We start from the raw sequence: 17,287 nt of genomic DNA, 5'->3' as shown, positions 1-17,287 counted from the left end.
GTGGCTCTTCAGTGTCCTTAGTATGACAGCCATGTGGGAGCTGGGGCTTCAGAATTCTATCCAACAGCAGAAGAACCGTTTTAGAAATATGCTTTATCTTTTTTTTAAGTTTTTTAATGTTTACTTAATTTTTGAGAGAGAGAGAGCACACACGCATGAGCAGGGGAGGGCAAAGCGAGGGAGACACGGAATCCGAAGCAGGCTCCAGGCTCTGAGCTGTCAGCACAGAGCCCGACGTGGGGCTCGAACTCACGAACTGTGAGATCACGACCTGAGCCAAAGTCAGATGCTTAACTGGATGGGCCACGCAGGCGCCCCTGAAACATGCTTTATCTTGATTGGAGTCAGCCCTTTGCTGTAGGCAGACCTGTCATCTCGGTGGCTGGTGGGGGATGGTCAGCACCATCTGCACTTTAACCAGCCATAGAACAAGCTTGCAGAGCGTGGGGCCAGCCCAGAAACCTCTCGGGAACTGGATTCCCAAAGAGTCGTTTTAAGTCATCCTGTTCCATCAAGCCTCAGTGGTCAGTACTACAAACCATGAAACCCTTCGAGCCCAGGAGTGAGCACGTACTTCTTGTCTACCACTGGCCAGATGGCCATGCCAGTGGTTCTGGGAGAAAGTCCTGGCCAAGGCGGTTCTTAGAACTGTCTGCCTCTAGGTATGCAAGGGCAGCATTCCTGAAAGAAGGAGCAGAAGAATGGCCAAGAACTCCTGGCCTGAGTTGGGAGACTACATTCGGGGGCTGTAGCCCCCTAATCTTTCCCATAAACCCCTAATCTTTCCAGGCTTTGGAGCAGTGGTCCCCAAGTCCCCTTCGGGCTCCAAACTCCCATGGTTCTAGATATGTAATGGATTAGATGGATTTTTGTTTCCTGACATAGTATCATGTATGACACTGTTTGTACGACAAAATAACGTTCCATGGGTCAAGCTCTTGGAATCGGAGTGTCTGTTGAAGGCCCAAATTAGTAAATTCTTACATTATAGGCAAATTCGTATATCCAGTGTCTTAAAAGCATTTTATTTCAAGTGGCTTTGTTTGTCATTATTCTCAGTAGCTGGACCACTGTGCTTCACTTTCACAAGGGAGTCCCAGACCTGCAGATGTCACCCGTATTTGTAGTTTCTTGAAATAATTTTCATTAAAGTATTAAGACTTCCCTGAATTATGAAATGACTTTCTCCCCAAACAAGAGACAAATTTGTGTATCTTCTCCTGGCTGCTCCCCAGTGACTAACACCAAGGGAAACACAGTCCTGGTCATGATCAAGGAGACAGATCTGTTAACTGTTCCAGAAACCTAGAGCCTTGGGCTTCTGAAGTTTAACGTGCTTGTGAAAAACTTTTTGTTGATATTGGTGTTGACATAAAGTCAAGTGTGTCCGCATGGGTCTCGCCCCTGTAAAATAACTCACCCTGTAACATAAGGATTCAGTGTTTTTCGTTCCAAGTCATATTCTATTTGAGAGGAGTTTCTTCCTCTTCAGTTGATGCCAGAGAGAATATAGTGTTAGATACTGACTTGTATCTTACAAGTGACTGGTCTCAATAGATCTGTGCCTGTTGAAGAATTAGCACCACTTTTCTAACTTTCCATTTAACTATTGCCCCAGTTGGAGGAGGCGGGGGGTGGGGGTGGGTGGGAGAAAGAAGCCTTAGCTGTCCACTGAGAGCTACAGCTCTTATCCACGGTGCTTGAACAGGGAAGAAGGTTCCATATCACTCAGGATGTCATTGGCATCACTGACTCCCACAACCATATCCTGTGTGTGGGGGGAGGGGCCTTCCTGCCTGGGAAGAGTTCCAAGTTCTCTCCTGGATCACCAGGGTTTCAGCAAAACATCATCTTCTTTCGGCAGAAGATGAACTAAGCACTAGAGAAAGATTGTCCAGAATCCAGTGCGAAGATTCCTTAACGTCCCTGTGAAATGTAGGTATTATCTGAAAGGCCAAGAAAAACAGGTTGCCTCAGCCACAGCAATGGAATGGGACATAGGACGGCTGTGGTTTGAAGAGAGAAAGGCAGAGTTGCTCTAGAAGGTTGCAAATAGAAAAGTCTAAAAAACAAGGCACTGGTTCAGAGTTCTAGGCCCACAAAAGCTCGAAAGTAGGATGACCTGGGGGGAAACAGGGCCATAGGAGGTACGAAGGAGTAGGATTGTGCTCCTGGAAAACATTTCTGGGTGGAGAGAATATGAAAAGTAATATATACCGGTCTGACCTACCAACACAAATACCAAAATCCTTAATAAAATATTAGCAAACTAAATGTTGCAATATTAGAATCGCATGCCCACACAACTAATACATTTATTCTGAGAATGCAAAACTGGAGTTAATAGCAGGACACCCCACTGATTTAATAAATTGCTTAGTAAATACTGTTTTTTAAAAACATGTGATAATCCCACTGGTGCCAAAATGGCCCTTGGAAACATTCAACATATAGTCCATTAAAAAAAAAAAAAAAAACACTCTCCACGGACTAGATAATTCTGATAAAGGATATTCATCTCAAAGCACCTAGAGAGTTTTTCCTGAATGGGAACTCATTGTAAATATCAAAAATGTCTTGAATATCATAATATTTTACTGTTGATCAAATCAATATATGATGAGTTATGAATGCAAATGGTTTTGCATAAATGGTTTTGCATAAATGTTTATCTTGTTAATCAAAATAACATGTACATACATTTGAAAAATAAGCATGTGTGTCTTTAAGATTTATTTAAAATTATAGGCGAATTACTTGATATTTGTAATGATTTTTTAAATATTGAGTATTTTAAAAGAAGTAAATGAGCAAAACAAACTATAAAACCCAGACAGAAAAAATGGGCAAAGTGGTCAAAGAATTATTGTCACAAAGAAGATAGTCCCCGTAATCTTGCCAATAAAATCCATTAATCATTCATGATACTAATTACTCCCATATGATTTAACATTAAAAAATTAAAGGTATACAAGCTCACTTTATTTATTTATTTAAACACTTTGAGTCTAACCCAAAGATCACATACCACCAAAAATTTACATACTATCTCATTGGCTGATAAACATTCAAAAATTATTAATATGTTAACAAATGGTTTCCAACTGCATATTAAAATAATAATGTACACTGGCCAAGTAGGATTTTGTCTAGGAATGTAATCACATCAATTTTAAGAAACCCATTAATATTTTTCATTAAATACACAGATTAAAGGGAGCAAACATAATTATTTCAATAAATTCCTAGATTGGCATTTAACATATAGTAGGAAATTCATAAATATTGAGTGAAGAATAGCTGATAAATAGGAAGATAAAAACTCAACAGTAATGGGTAACAGTAAAGTAACAATAAAAGCTGTTAGCCTTTTGAGGTTTGCTGATCTCTTTAGAAATTTGATGAAAACTGTGTGCTGCTCTCCATAAAACTGGAAAGGATGAAAATGATTTGGATAGAGTCCCAGGATGAGTCTCACTCGCTTATGCATCAAGTAATAGGAATACGGACCCCAGCCCCAGCTGTGGACCTGATGTGTCCCATGAGCCAACTGCAGCCCCTCTCAGCCATGGTCTAGAAGCCCCTAGGGAACACTGACCTAGACAATTACACACATGCAGTAGGAATGTGGAAATCTAGGAGTCCATCAGAGAAGTTCCAACACACTGTTGGAGCAAAAACAAACCCAAGACTGGACACATTGGAGAGGGTAGAAGTGATAGTTTCACTTTACCCACCTCACCCGTCCCCCAGTGTGGCACATTGCCCATGGTTTCTCCCATGAGGGAAAGTAAGAGCATGTGAGTGAACACCCTGCTTACCCAGATGCAGGACACTACTAAAGAGATCCATTTTTTGCTTGCCCCATCCAGAATACTGAGTCATAAGCTACATGAGTAGGGGATGGTGAACAGCTATAAGAACAGCAGCCAGGGCTCAGAATGTATCAAATGGACTCAGATCCTGTTAACTGCCCCCTGGATTCCATCTAGAGGCCTGCTCACCACTAGGACACCTCATCTACAGATTCCTCCAACCACCCACAGACATTCCCCCCCCTCCCCCGTGCTCTGTGTGTCTTACCCACAAACATCCCCACCCCATGACTGGATCCCTATGTGCATTTCCAGTGGCTGTAATAAGAGCAAGCTTTGGCAGATGGCTAGTAAGCATGTGCACAAAGCAGGACTGAACCTGTGAGCAAGGGAGAGGCCACAGACTTGATAACAGCACTGCCTTTGGGAAAGCAAAAGGGAGGCTGTCAGCACCCAGCACTGCAGAACTGAGAGAAGGCATACAAACTTAAGAATTCTGCCTCAGGAGGGAGGAAGAAGTGGAGAGCAGGAGTATCCTTAGAAGGTCTGAGAAGGCCTCAGAATCCCTCTTAAGGCTGATGGAAGATATTTCTCTCCTCACGTCAGTCGGTAAAGATTAGAGGAGGTGACTCCAATCAAATGCAAAGACAGCAACACAAGACTAAAGGAACATGAAAAATCAAGGAAATATGACACTACCAAAGGATCATAATAACCTTCCAGTAACTGACCCCAAAGTAATGGAGATCTGTGATTTACCTGACAAGGAATTCAAAACAGCTTATTTAAGGGGCGCCTGGGTGGCTTAGTCGGTTAAGCGTCCAACTTTTGCTTAGGTCATGATCTCGCGGTTCATGAGTTCGAACCCCGCGTCGGGCTCTGTGCTGACTGCCAGCTCAGAGCCTGGAGCCTGTTTCACTCTGTGACTCCCTCTCTCTCTGACCCTCCCCTGCTCACGCTGTCTCTCTCTCTCTCCTAGAAATAAATAAAACATTTAAAAAAAAAACAGCTTATTTACTTATGTATTTGTTTGTTTGTTTATTGGAGAGAAAGAGAAAGCACATGCAAGTGGGGAGCAGAAGGAGAAAAGAGAATCCCAAGCAGGCTTTACACTCAGCACAGAGCCTGATGCAGGGCTCAAGCCCACGACCCTGGGACATGCCCTAAGCAGAAATCAAGAGTCAGATGCTCAACTGACTAAGCCACCCGGGCACCCAAACTAGCATTTAAAGGAAGCTCAGTGAGCCATGAGAAAATACAGAAAGTCAATTCAACAAAGTTAGGAAAACAGTGCATAAAACAAAATGAGAAGTTTAACAAAGAGGCAGAAATCATAAGAAGGAATCAAACAAATTCTGGAGCTGAAGAAGACAATGAATGACATGAAAGCTGAAGTAGAAAGTATCAAGAGCAGAATGGATCAAACAGAGGAAAGAATATGTGAACTATAAGACAGGACCTTGGAAGGTATCCAACCAGAGAAGAACAAAGGAAAAAGAATGAAAAAAATGTGAAGAGAGCCTATGAACTATGGGATACCACCAAGAGAAGCAATCTGTGAATTATTAGAGACCAAGAAAGAGAAGAGAGGTAGAAGGAGCAAAAAACATACTTAAAAAAATAATGGTTGAAAACTTCCCAAATCTGAGGAAAGATTTGACCATCCAAGGTAATGAAGCTCATAAGTCCCCAAAAAGGTCAAAAATATTTTCTCCAAGACACATAATGCTAAAACTAACAAAAATGAAGGACCAAAAGAGAATCCAAAAAACAGCAGGATTAAAAAACAAAAAAACAAAAAAACAAACTTACCACTTATAAGAGAATCTTCATAAGGCCATCAGCAGATTTCTCAGCAGAAACCTTACAGGCCAAGATGGAGTGGAATGATGTATTCAAAATACTGAAAGAAAAGAACAGAAAAGAAAAAGGGGCACCTGGGTGGCTCAGTCAGTTAAGTACCCCACTCTTGATTTCAGCTCAGGTCATGATCTCACTGTTGGTGTGACTGAGCCCTGCGTCAAGGTCCATACTGACAACCCGAAGCCTGCTTGAGATTCTCTCTCTTCTGTCTCTCTCTGCCTCTCCCCCATGCATGTGCTCTTGTTCTCTCTCCCTCCCCCTCTCCCTCTCTCTCTCTCAAAATAAATAAATAAACAAACAAACAAACATTTTAAAAAAAGAAAAGATCAATGAAACTAGAGCTGGTTTTGCGGGTAAAAAAATGGACAAACCTTTAGCTAGACTAAGAAAAAGGAGAAAAGACTCAAATAAAATCAGAAATGAAAGAGGAGACATTACAACCTATATTATAGAAATACAAAGTACCATGAGAGAATACTATGAACAATTACATGCCAACAAACTGGATAACCTAGAAAAAAAAAGAATAAATTTCCAGGAACACACAACGTACCAAAACTGAATCATGAAGAAAAATCGTGATTCAACATAGAAAATCTAAATAGATAATAATGAGTACTGAATCAGTAATCAAAAGCCTCCTAAAACAGAAGACTCCAGGGCCAGATGGCACAGCGGTTCATTCTACCAAACATTTAAAGAAGAATTAATGCCAGTCCTTCTTAAAATCTTGCAACAACTTTAAGAGGAGGAAGTACTCTCAAACTGGTTTTAGGAGGCCAGCATTACCCTTTTACCATAGTCAGATAAGGGCACTATAAACTACAGACAAATATCCCTGATGAATATACATGCAAATATTCTCAACAAAACATTAGCACACTGAATTCAACAACACATTAAAGAATCATACACCATGATCAAGTGGGATTTATCCCTGGGATGCGAAGGTGGTTCAACATATGCAAACCAATAAATATAATACACTACATTAATATAATGAGGATAAAAATCTTGATCCTCTCAGTAGATACAGAAAAAGCACTTGACCAAATTCATCACGCGTTCATGATAAAAATTCCCAACAAATCATATATAGAAGGAACATACCTCAACATGCCTCACAGATGACAAGCCCACAGCTAACATCATACTCAGTGGTGAAAAACTGGAAGCTTTTCCTCTTTTACAAAGGTGCCCACTCTTACCATTCCTTTTCTGTATAGTACATAAAGTCCTGTGCAGAATGATCAGGCAAGAAAAAGAAATAAAATGCATCCAATTTGGAAAGGAAGAAGTAATATTGTCATTGTTTGCAGGTGATATGATCCTGTACAGAGAAAACCCTAAACACTCCACCAAAAAACTGTTAGCACTAACCAATGAATTCAGTAGATTTGTGGGATACAAAATCAACACACAGAAGTCAGTTGTGTTTTTAAATACTAACAAAGAAACATCTGTAAAAGAAATAAAATCATCTCATTCATATTAGCATAAAAAACAATAAATGCTTAGGAATAAATTGAACCAACTAAGTGAAAGATGTGCACTCTGAAAATTATGACTTTGATGAAATAAACTGAAGAAGATGCAAACAAATGGAAAAATACCCCATGTTCATGGATCAGAAGAATTAATATTGTTAAAATGTTCATACTATGCAAATCTATTTATAGAATAAATGCAGTCCCTATCAAAATTTTATCAAAATTCCAATAACATTTTTCACAGAAAAGGAAAAAAGCAGCCCTAAAATTTGTATGAAATGACTAAAGACCCCAAATAGCCAAACCAGTCCCGAGAAAGAAGAACAAAACTGGACGCATTGCACTTCTTGATGTGAAAATAGTATGGCACTAGCCTAAGCAGAAACATATAGATCAATGAAACAGAATCAAGAGCCCAGAAATAAACCCTCATATACTCAACTAGGAATACTCAATGGTATATATATATATATATATATATATATATATATATATATATAGTATATATAATGGGCAGAGAATTAATTACTTCATAACGCTAATAGATAAAAGGGCAATGCACATAAGCAAGCAATTCACCAAANAAAAAAAAAAAAAAAAAAAAAAAAAAAAAAAAAAAAAAAAAAAAAAAGGAGGAGGAGGAGGAAGGAAGGATGGAAGAGAAAGAATGTGAATGACCACCAATAAGTATGTGAAAAAAAATATTCACCTTCATCTGTATTTCAGCTGTATTCAATATAGCACCTAGCCCAGAACTTAGCATATGGTTTGCACATTCATCTTTCCCGTTCAGCAAGTGCACAGTGAGGCTCTGGGAAGACAGCCATGAACAGGGCAATGTTCGTCATTCGTTTAGACAAGCAACAGAAACACAAATTGAAATAACGAAATGTCACTTTGCCTAACAAATTGGACGCTTGAAAGGAACAATAACTAAAGTCGGTAAGAGTTCAGGGGAAGAGGCAGTCTAATAGACACAGATAGTGGGGGCACATGTTAGCAGCACTGGTAACTGGGTAGCTCCGAGCAATGGAAGTGCACATAGCATTTGATCCAGCAATTGTGCTTTCCATCCTTGATCCTACGGGAAAACTGAACAGGCAGCCAAGGGTCTATCAGTGCAGTTCACCAAGCAGTGCATTATTCTTGTAGGGAAACAATGACTTCCTGCCCAACAAGAAGAGATTCAGGGGAATGGGGGAGAATGGGGTCCAGAAAACAGATGGGGCGTCAGCACTGGAATAGCAGACAGATTTGGTCCAGATACGAGTAAGTGCATAAATGTGATGTCAGGAAGTTGGAGAAGTTTTATGTTCTGTGTTTTTCTCCCACTCTATGACCTAGAAGGCAAATCTGTCTTCTGAAGGTGAGGGGGGTAGCAGAATTGAAATTTCAAGGTTTGAAATAGCTCTGGCAGAGAATGGGAAAGGAAACAGTGTGGACAAATAGAAAGGATCCCCACACAGCAAGGAAGGCCTGGCTGAGATCAGAGATCACGAACATTTACCTGAGACATAAAGAGCAAGTAAGCTTGAGCACAAATAAATGCAAGATAAAAACCCATTCTGTTCGAAGAAAAGGTCTGTTAGTAGCATGTACATTCGTAAATCCACATCGTTCAGCATAATTACATAAGAACAGCTCAAGTGTCAATTCTAGGATTGACATTACGACTCCTCATATCGGGTTTCTAGTTTAGCAAACCAAGTTTGGAAGTTGGGGAGAGCACATAAAATGGAAACAAATTGTATGTATGTATATATATACATATATATATACATATATACAATTTCTTAAAACTTAAGAAAACTGCAGTTCTCCAGGAAACCTAGCAGTCTGATGGAAGGAAAGATAATGTAAAGTGAATTCTTCCAAAATTAGGGTAGAAGTTTAATGTTGGTCAAATCAACATCTGAACCAGATGTTTCTTAACTTTTCAAATGGATTCAAAAATCATCTCATAGGAAAAAAAGTTAAGAATAGTTGAGAAATGTTTAGAAAACTAATGGATGACCCTTGTGTTAAGATATTACAGTGTGCTTTAAACTCACAGTAATTAGGGGTGACTCAGTCGGTTAAGCATCCAACTCTTGATCTCAGCATTGTGAGTTCAAGCCCTGAGTTGGGCTCGGTGCTGGGCATGAAGTCTACTTTAAAAAATAAAATAGAAAGGGCACCTGGGTGTCAGTTAAGCATCCGACTTGATTTCAGCATAGTTCATGGGTTCAAGCCCCATGTCAGGCTCTGTGCTGATGGTATAGAGATTCTCTCTCTCCCTCTCTCTGCCCCTCCCCTGCTTGTGCTCGCTCTCTCTCTCAAAATAAGTAAATTTAAAAAAATAAACATAAAAACATAAAAAAAACATAAAAAAGGCATAGTAATTAAATTTGTGAGATAGTGATATAAGATATAATGAATAGTCCAGAAGTATGGCCTAAAATATATTAAAATTTAATTCATGATTTATCTCATGATTCCCACCCACCTCCCACCCACGTTTGGAAAAAGAGCACTTCTTGATAAATGATGTTGGGACAAATATTCCCTAGTTATTTGGGAGACAGGAAGATGTATCGAGAAAAGAAGGTCCTTAATTTTCCCTCCAGTGAAGGAATGAATGGATCTGCCAGGTCTACGGGCTCACCAGTACTTACAGGAGACAATAAAGAAAGTTTAAAGCTCTGGAGTCTGAATCCCTGTTCATTTGCCATTTATTCAACAAATAATTGTTGAACTATTCCAAGAGCTGCAACACAGCAGGGAAAAGAGAGAAAAGTTCCCTGCCTCGTGGAATTTACCTTCTGTTGGAGGAGAAGGCTGAGAAAGATGTAAACAAGTTCAGGGGAAGATGTCAGATAGAGATAAGGGCTCAAAAGAAGGTGAGGCAGGGCAGTGATGGGAGGGAGCTGAGAGGAGGGTGAGTCCTGGAAGGTCTCCTCAGCCGCCATTCTGGCCACGTGTCCCCTGGACTGAGACCCGAAGGGCAGAAAGGAAAAAGTCAAAGATTGAAAGGAAGGGCTTTCCAGGCAGAGGAACACAAGCAAGGCCTGATGTTGGAAAGGACCTGGACAGGTTTAAGGAGCAGTTAAAGAGCCAGGGTGGCCAGAGCAACGTGGCAAAGGGGAGGGCCGTGGGGAAGGTGACACAGGGCCGTGCAGAGAACTTCCGCTTTGACACAGGGGGCACGTGGGAAGGTGTCAGCAGGGCAGTGACAAGGAGGGCCTTACATTTACCAGGATCACCGAGGCTGCCGGGCGCCACCTCTTCCCCAGGGAGCGCCCACCAGGCTTCTGTAGATGTGAGCCTGGCCCCAGCTACTGCCAACAGGGGAGAAATGTTTCCAGTCGGGATCAGGAACTAATTTTTTAAAGTTTTTATGTATTTGTTTTGAGAGAGAGGGAACAGCTAGGGAGGGGCAGAGAGGGGGGGGAAGAGAGAGAATCCCAAGCCATTTCCGCACTGTCGACGTAGAGCCTGGTCCGGGGCTCGAACTCACAAACTGCGAGATCATGATCTGAGCAGAAGCTAAGAGTCAGACGCTTAACTGAATGAGCCACCAGGCGCCCAGGAACTGTTTCCTGAGGAACAGACAGTAAGTGTGGAAAAGCAAAAAAGATTGATGACCATGATCACCTCCTCGGCTGAGAAAGGAAGTCCTGCCTGCTGTACATGACCAGCAAGTCAAGCTGGGTCAAAGGTAATGGCCCCGGCACCCCCGCCTCTGTCGCCCTTACGAGTCCTGGCGTGGCCTTGCTCAGGCGGCCAGCATCAAACAACAGGGATCCATCCAAGAAGGACAAGAAAATGACCTCAGGAAGACATACAGACCAGTAAGTTTAATTCTGGTGCAAAACTGCAGATAGCAAATTTTCAAAAATTCATTTTCGTAATCACCATTAAAAAGGGAAGTCTTGGGGCACCTGGGTGGCTCAGTCGGTTCAGCATCTCACTCTTGGTTTTGGCTCAGCTCAGGATCTCACGGTTGTGAGATCGAGCCCCAGATTGGGCTCTGAGCTGGGCATAGAGCCTATTTAAGATTCTCTCTCTCTCTCTCTCTCTCTCTTTCTCTTCCTCCCTCTGCCCCTCCTGCACTCACTCACATACTCACTCACTCTTTCTCAGAAAAAAAAAAAAGGAAATATTTATTTCTTTCATAAATGGCCTTGACCATTAAAACCTAGATGATTTAAGAACCTAAACATTCCAAGAGGCCAGTTCTTTAATCTCTGTTATGGTTCGTAGCTTCGTTTTATTACATATGCTAATTTATTAGGTTTGTGCTCCAGTTTCTTTCTGCAATTCTCTTGCATCAAGTCACTTCAGGGACATGAGTCTGTTCATGTTTTGACGGGCTGTAGAGGCATCGCCAGAGTGCCTTCTGTTTTATGAGAGCTGAAACGTATTTGCATTCAATTTTTCTAGCAGACTTCTGCCAACTATTTAAGAGGACATATGCAGTTTCTTTTCTTACCTTTGAAGAGAGGGAAAAATACATGAAATCAGGGCATGTGGACAAATTTCCTTACTTCGTCTTGTTGTTTGGTGGAAGCGTTTCTTCAGGCCAAGACAGCATCTGTAAGCTGGGACAGAAAAGCAATGAGGAGACCGTCAAGTCTGGACCACCGTGTCGTTTTCACTGAGTGCCCTTGGTTCCTCGGTCCCCGTGGGTTCAGTAAGCCTCAGACCCAGGGCTTGGCACCAGGGGCAGATCAAGCTCTATTGGCTTGGTGGTTGGTGTGGCCAAATCAAGGAGCTGATTCTTCATTCTTATGGATGTGAACCAGTAAGGGCTGCAGAATGGACCTGAGGCTCCCCGCCTGAGGCCCTTCTCTCTCTGATCTGTTACTCACTCACCTGATAATTCAATACCATTCAGTGCCACCATCACTTTCTACAGACCCTTGGGTCCCGGGAATTATGCGCACGGAGGAAGGAGCATTCGGAGACCAAAGTCTCTGGGTTTAAATCCCAGCTCTGCGTCTTCCTCACTGAGCCGTAGTTTCTTCATCTCTAAAGATGGAATTAAACCATCAGCCACGTCCAGGTGTTGTGAGGCCCACATGCGGTAATGAGAAGCCCGGATGGACTCAGTTTGCTCTGAGTTGGCTGCCTTCTTTCTTCTTCTGTTCCCCACTGGAGGGGGCTGGGGAGCAGCATTCAGCAGGGGCCCCCTAAGTGTTTGATGCACCACGAGCTCATGAAGGGCTTTCCGGTGGTGCATGAGAATACCCGTTTGTGTTCAAACGCAAGCCCTGTTAAAGTCCTTTCTTCTGATGCCCAGGATGCCCTCCTCCTTTGAGCCCCCGGGGGACATTCGCTTATCGCGGGCTGCACGCAGCACTGGGGGCCCCACACTTTTGCCATCTTCGCTTTTGACCAAAACCAGCTCGGAAGGTTGTGTCCCCCAGTCCGCTCAGGACACTTGGCATCAGAAATGATAGATTCAGAGTAAAGACTAAGCAGACGACCTGGAAGCTGTCGGTGATCTCGGTCTCTTGGTGTCAGCAAGGAGCTTTGGGGCACAGCGCCGGGGGCTCAGTCAGGTAAGCGCAGCCTCTTGATTTCAACTCAGGTCATGATCTCACAGTTCATGAGATTGAGCCCCACGTCAGGCTCTATGCTGACGGCTCAGAGCCTGCTTGGGATTCTCTGTCTCCCTCTCTGTCTCTGCCCCCCCCCCCAGTAAAGAAGTAAACTTAAAAAAAGGAGTTTTAAAATATTATATTTTCCCTTATTCCAAGAGCCCGGTGAACCCTGCTTTCTCTGCGGGCACTGAAGCCTCCTCACTGGCATCAGTTAGCGCCAGCTCGCTCTGCTCCCTCTGCCGGGATCACCGCCTGACCTGCTGGCGCCCTCCCCACTCCGCAGCCACAGCATGCTCTCAGCGACCCTTCCAGAACACTGCTCCTCCTCCCACGCAGCTGCCCCACCCTCCCCGGGGACCTTGGGTTCCGGCTGCGCTAATAGCTTCCTCGGCTCTTCTCTGCCCCGGGCCCTCCCCCGCCCTCAGTCTGTCCCTCTGCCAGTCCCACTGCCTTCCTGAAGCCTAAGCCCCTTGTGGGGCGTGTGAGGGACCCGGGCTCGCAATCGGGCAGATCTGGGTGCCACGCCGACTCCCTTGGAGCAAACCTCCCCCCCCAGAGGCTCGTCTCATCTGTGAGATGTGATCAGCATACGTGTGTCCGACGGCGGTCAGGCAGCGCCAGGGAGGCAAGGCCAGTACAGCCTTCTCCCAGAGCTCGGGCCGCAGTGGGTGCTCAGGAGGTGCCAGCTCTTGAACAGTGCGGCGCAGGGACCCACGGCGGGCGGCGCCCGCTCGCCAGGAGCACAAAGCCCGAACTCCTGAGCTTGGCCCTCAGGGCACTGCCCCGCCCCCGCCTCCCGTCCCTAGGCCTCCCTCCGAGGCCTGTGCCTTCCGGCTAAGGCTGGAAGTCACCTCTTTCTTGTGCGTCCAGACCAACCCCAGAGTCAGCGATGGGTGCAGCCTCTGCAGGCCTGCAGCCTGTGGCTCTCGGTGCAGGTAGGACCGCTCTTCTGCTGCCTGCTGTTGGCCTTCGCGGCCTTCTCCCTTCTCTGCTCCCAGGGGACAGGGACCTCGGCTTACTCACCTCTGCATCCCCGGCAGAGCTCCATGCCAGGGCCCCTGCGCAGAGTGGACTCTTCCTGAAGGCTTGCATTAAACTAGTGCCGATGAGAAATAGCAGGCAGTGTTCGAGGCCCGGTCGTTCGGTTTCCCAGCTAGGCAGCGGCGTACCTTGTGTTCATGGCATTATCGGTGTATATGGTTCAGTCTGCTTGCAGCCAGAGGGAAGTACAGGGTGGGGATGTGTGTGCGTGCCCGGGGGAGGGGCTGTCCGTGTCCATGTCAGGTCACCTACTGTTGTGTCTTAGGACAGATCATTCTATATTGTGATAGTATGTTCTTTTTTTTTTTTTCCATTTTTTTAATGTTTATTCATTTTCGAGAGAGAGAAAGAGAGCGCGACTGGGGGAGGGGCAGAGAGAGAGAGAGACACAGAATCCGAAGCAGGCTCCGGGCTCCGAGCTGTCAGCACACGAACCCACAAACCTCAAGACCACGTCCTGAGCCAGAGTTGGACGCTGGACCGACTGAGCCACCCAGGCGCCCCCTATTTGATGTTAGGTTACCCCTTCTTTAGGAAAGTGTGGTGGCGGTAGGCAATACTGGATCATAGTGGCTTTTTCTTTTTAAGATATTCTTAGTTGGCAAGGGAGAAGAACTGGGAGACAGCAGCCAAGTTTAACTTTTTCCAGTAAAGAACAATAAAAAGCATTCTTCACAACACCACGTCGGCAAGGAAAGAGGTTTCAAGAGCATCACCAGTAACAGGCCCGTCTAGAGCCAGTGGGGCCGGTGGCCTGCGGGGGCAGCGTGGGGGGGGAGGGGCATGGCTAACAGCTCTGGCCACAGACACCGTGTGGACACTGACATACACTGTCTGATTTAATCTCAAAAGCCCCTTGAGCTAGATGGTGTTATCTCTGTTTCGCAGCTGAGGCTCAGAGAGGTTAAGCTCTTTGCCCAAAGTGTCGCTGAGGCTCAGAGAGGTTAAGCTCTTTGCCCAAAGTGTCACAGACGTGTAAACCGAATTTCCCAAGCCCCGTGGTCTGGCGTGTGCAGTGAGGAGGCCACATTGGCATCCATCCTCGGTAGGAAGCCCCAGGACCACAGCACCCACACCCACCGTCTCCCACCATCATTTGGGGGAAGCGAGGAAAGGTTCTCCGAAGTGCGAGTGGACAGCCCCCGCCTAGGGGCCTGCTCGGGGCCTTCACTCATATCTGGGGGGACAGCAGTGTCCCCATCGGACGGGTCTCACCCAGCCGCTGCCGCCCACGTACGTTCTCACAGAGGGGCTTCCGAGCAGCTGACCCAGGCCAACTCACGACTTCCCTGTGCCCGAGCACCTTTGCACTCAGGGGCCCTTTCCTGCCTGAAACATGCTTACAAACCAGATCTTACTTACAGCTGTGTTGGTGTACAGATCAATATATTAATACCATGTATTGAAACGTTCTGGGCCTGAGAGTTCTTTTTTCACCTTCTGATTTTAAAGCATTTTGACGGGCTTCTAAAAGAACGATGAGCCGTGGGCTGGACGCCTGCTGAGCCCAGCGGGCAAGGAGGCCCTTTCCAAGAGCCTGCCAGAGTCGGGGGCCCTGGCCACTGCCCATCCCTGTTTCACGGATTGACCCGCGGACCTCAAAGCATACTGCCTGCCTCCGTACCTCACAAACACCTAGTGCCGATGGCCTCTCAGCTTCTACCGGTTTAGCTTTTCTACTCATGTGATGGGCCTCCGACCACTGCCCAAGCCAGAAAAATTCCTCTTCTGCCCCAGACACGTGCACGCATAACTTACTCCTCAAAGCTCCCCCCACCTCGTTTTCGATGAGATCATATCAAGACTCATATCAAGACAAATAAATAGACCCCCCAGGCCTCTGTCGCACCCCAGGTCATCACACGCAGCCAGCCGTGGGGTCTGTTCTGGCCCAGCCGCGGCGGGCAGACACGCCCACGGGCAGAACCAGCCCTCTGGCATCCACAGCGTTCCCTCTCGATTAAGCCAGGCACTTCGCCCACCCCCGCTCCTCACAGGTTGGCAAGCTTGGGGTATTCTGGTAGGGAACATTCCTGTCCGTTCCAGCTTGAAATGAGTCTGCATTTCTTTGTCCAGCACAAAGCTCGGAAATGAATGATGACGCGGGAAAAAAGAGAAAGTCTCAGGAGAGCTTGCAAGGCTTGCTAATAAGCAAGGGCAGCTGGAGGTTAGGATGGAAACCTTTTCCGTAGACCTCTACGGACCCGGAGCCTCCCCGGGCAACACCCTGAAGCCCGCAGGCCTTTGGAAAGCAGTGTCTAAGGCAGGGCATGTGGAAGAGGAGTTTGTACGGCAACGTGCTTTCTCTGCAGCGCACGGGGACAGGATGGACAGGTCACTAGGGCTAAAGTTTGTGGGGAGTGAGGCAAAAAGGGAAGGGGTCTTGCTTCTCTCTGCAGTCCCTGGAGACAGAATGACACAGCTATAGCGTTTACGACTTGGGTCCTGACCCGCCCTTCTGCTCTCCTGGGCCCTTGGAAATGGCCCCCGTGGCAGGATCCCACCTCGGAGCGGAACGTAACCCTCTGAGAGGTCTGCGTGGGTCCGTTGTTGGTTACGGGCAGGCAGGAAACAGGAGTGTCAGTTGAGGTTGCTTGTCCTGTGCCCTGTGGGCGACGGAGGACCCAGGAGAGCTTCTCTCCCTCTCTGCACCCCCGGTTCGGGCTGCTCGTCGCGGCCCCAGAGGCAGTGAAGTCGGCATTGTGGACGTGACGCTCCGCGTGGGGCCGAGGCACAGACTGAACCCTGCAGCGGCCGCTCGGGCTCTCAGCAGGGGCCGCCAGTGGCTGGGAGACCGAGGCGTGTGGGCAGCCGAGCAAACAGATCCCACGGCGGATCAGCCACGAAAACCATGCTCCGGTTACGCGGAGTCATGTTGGCACTCACAAGCGTTTATTATTTTTAACTTCTTAATGTTTATATATTTATTTTTGAGAGAGACACAGAGACAGAGAAAGAGAGAGAATGAGTGACGGAGAGGCAGCGAGAGAGACAGACAGCTCAGCCCCGACGCGGGGCTCGAACCCATGAACCGCGAAATCATGACCTGAGCCGAAGTCGGACGCTTAACCGACTGAGCCAGCCGGGTGCCTCCCACCCAAGCATTTAAAATGGGAACCGCATGGGTCTCTGGTGCCTAATAAAATTTGCCATTTAATTTGTATTTCTTTGACCACTAGGAGGTTGAATTTGTCACCACACGGCCGTTTTCATTTGTCATCTGCGGGGACACTTGAGGCCACCTTCCTGTTTGGTAGTTGCCCCAGTTCTGTCTGCTGATGTCCACACTCTCACCTCTCCCTCCTGATCTCCCGAAGCTGTCACACTGGACCCATCTTACAATTACAATCGAGAAGCGTCAGCTGCCGCTGTCGCTCTCTTCGGGCTCTGTGCCGTTCAGCCCGCTCTCTGGGGCCGTAAGCGGCGAAGCAGAGGAGCCTTTCTCTCTCCACTTCTCCCACACGCAGGGCTGCCGGCCAGCACCCCGTCCACA

General features: G+C 46.2%; 1 protein-coding gene and 1 long non-coding RNA gene across 4 annotated transcripts in view; one reads left to right on the top strand and one right to left on the bottom strand.

The window, feature by feature from the left end:
* Nucleotides 1-17,287, top strand: part of LOC120235079 (myosin VIIA and Rab interacting protein) — a 327,535-nt gene that overhangs the window by 287,399 nt on the left and 22,849 nt on the right. The window lies entirely within an intron of this gene.
* On the bottom strand, nt 255-13,926 carry LOC120235081. 3 transcript variants are annotated; one of them, XR_005529295.1, is made up of 5 exons: nt 13,777-13,926; nt 11,640-11,748; nt 6,789-6,915; nt 5,628-5,718; nt 255-1,946 (listed from the first exon to the last, which is right to left on the bottom strand). It is a non-coding gene; the product is annotated as an uncharacterized LOC120235081 (long non-coding RNA). The 3 variants fall into 3 exon arrangements; XR_005529296.1 differs by having other exon boundaries at nt 255-681; XR_005529297.1 differs by lacking the exon at nt 6,789-6,915.

This window comes from Hyaena hyaena, unplaced genomic scaffold (genome assembly GCF_003009895.1).
Source record: "Hyaena hyaena isolate Hyena2069 unplaced genomic scaffold, ASM300989v1 scaffold_121, whole genome shotgun sequence".
Taxonomy (NCBI): Eukaryota; Metazoa; Chordata; class Mammalia; order Carnivora; family Hyaenidae; genus Hyaena; species Hyaena hyaena.
The sequence above is the reverse complement of the archived record's forward strand: the minus strand, read 5'-3'. Positions and strand labels throughout refer to the sequence as shown.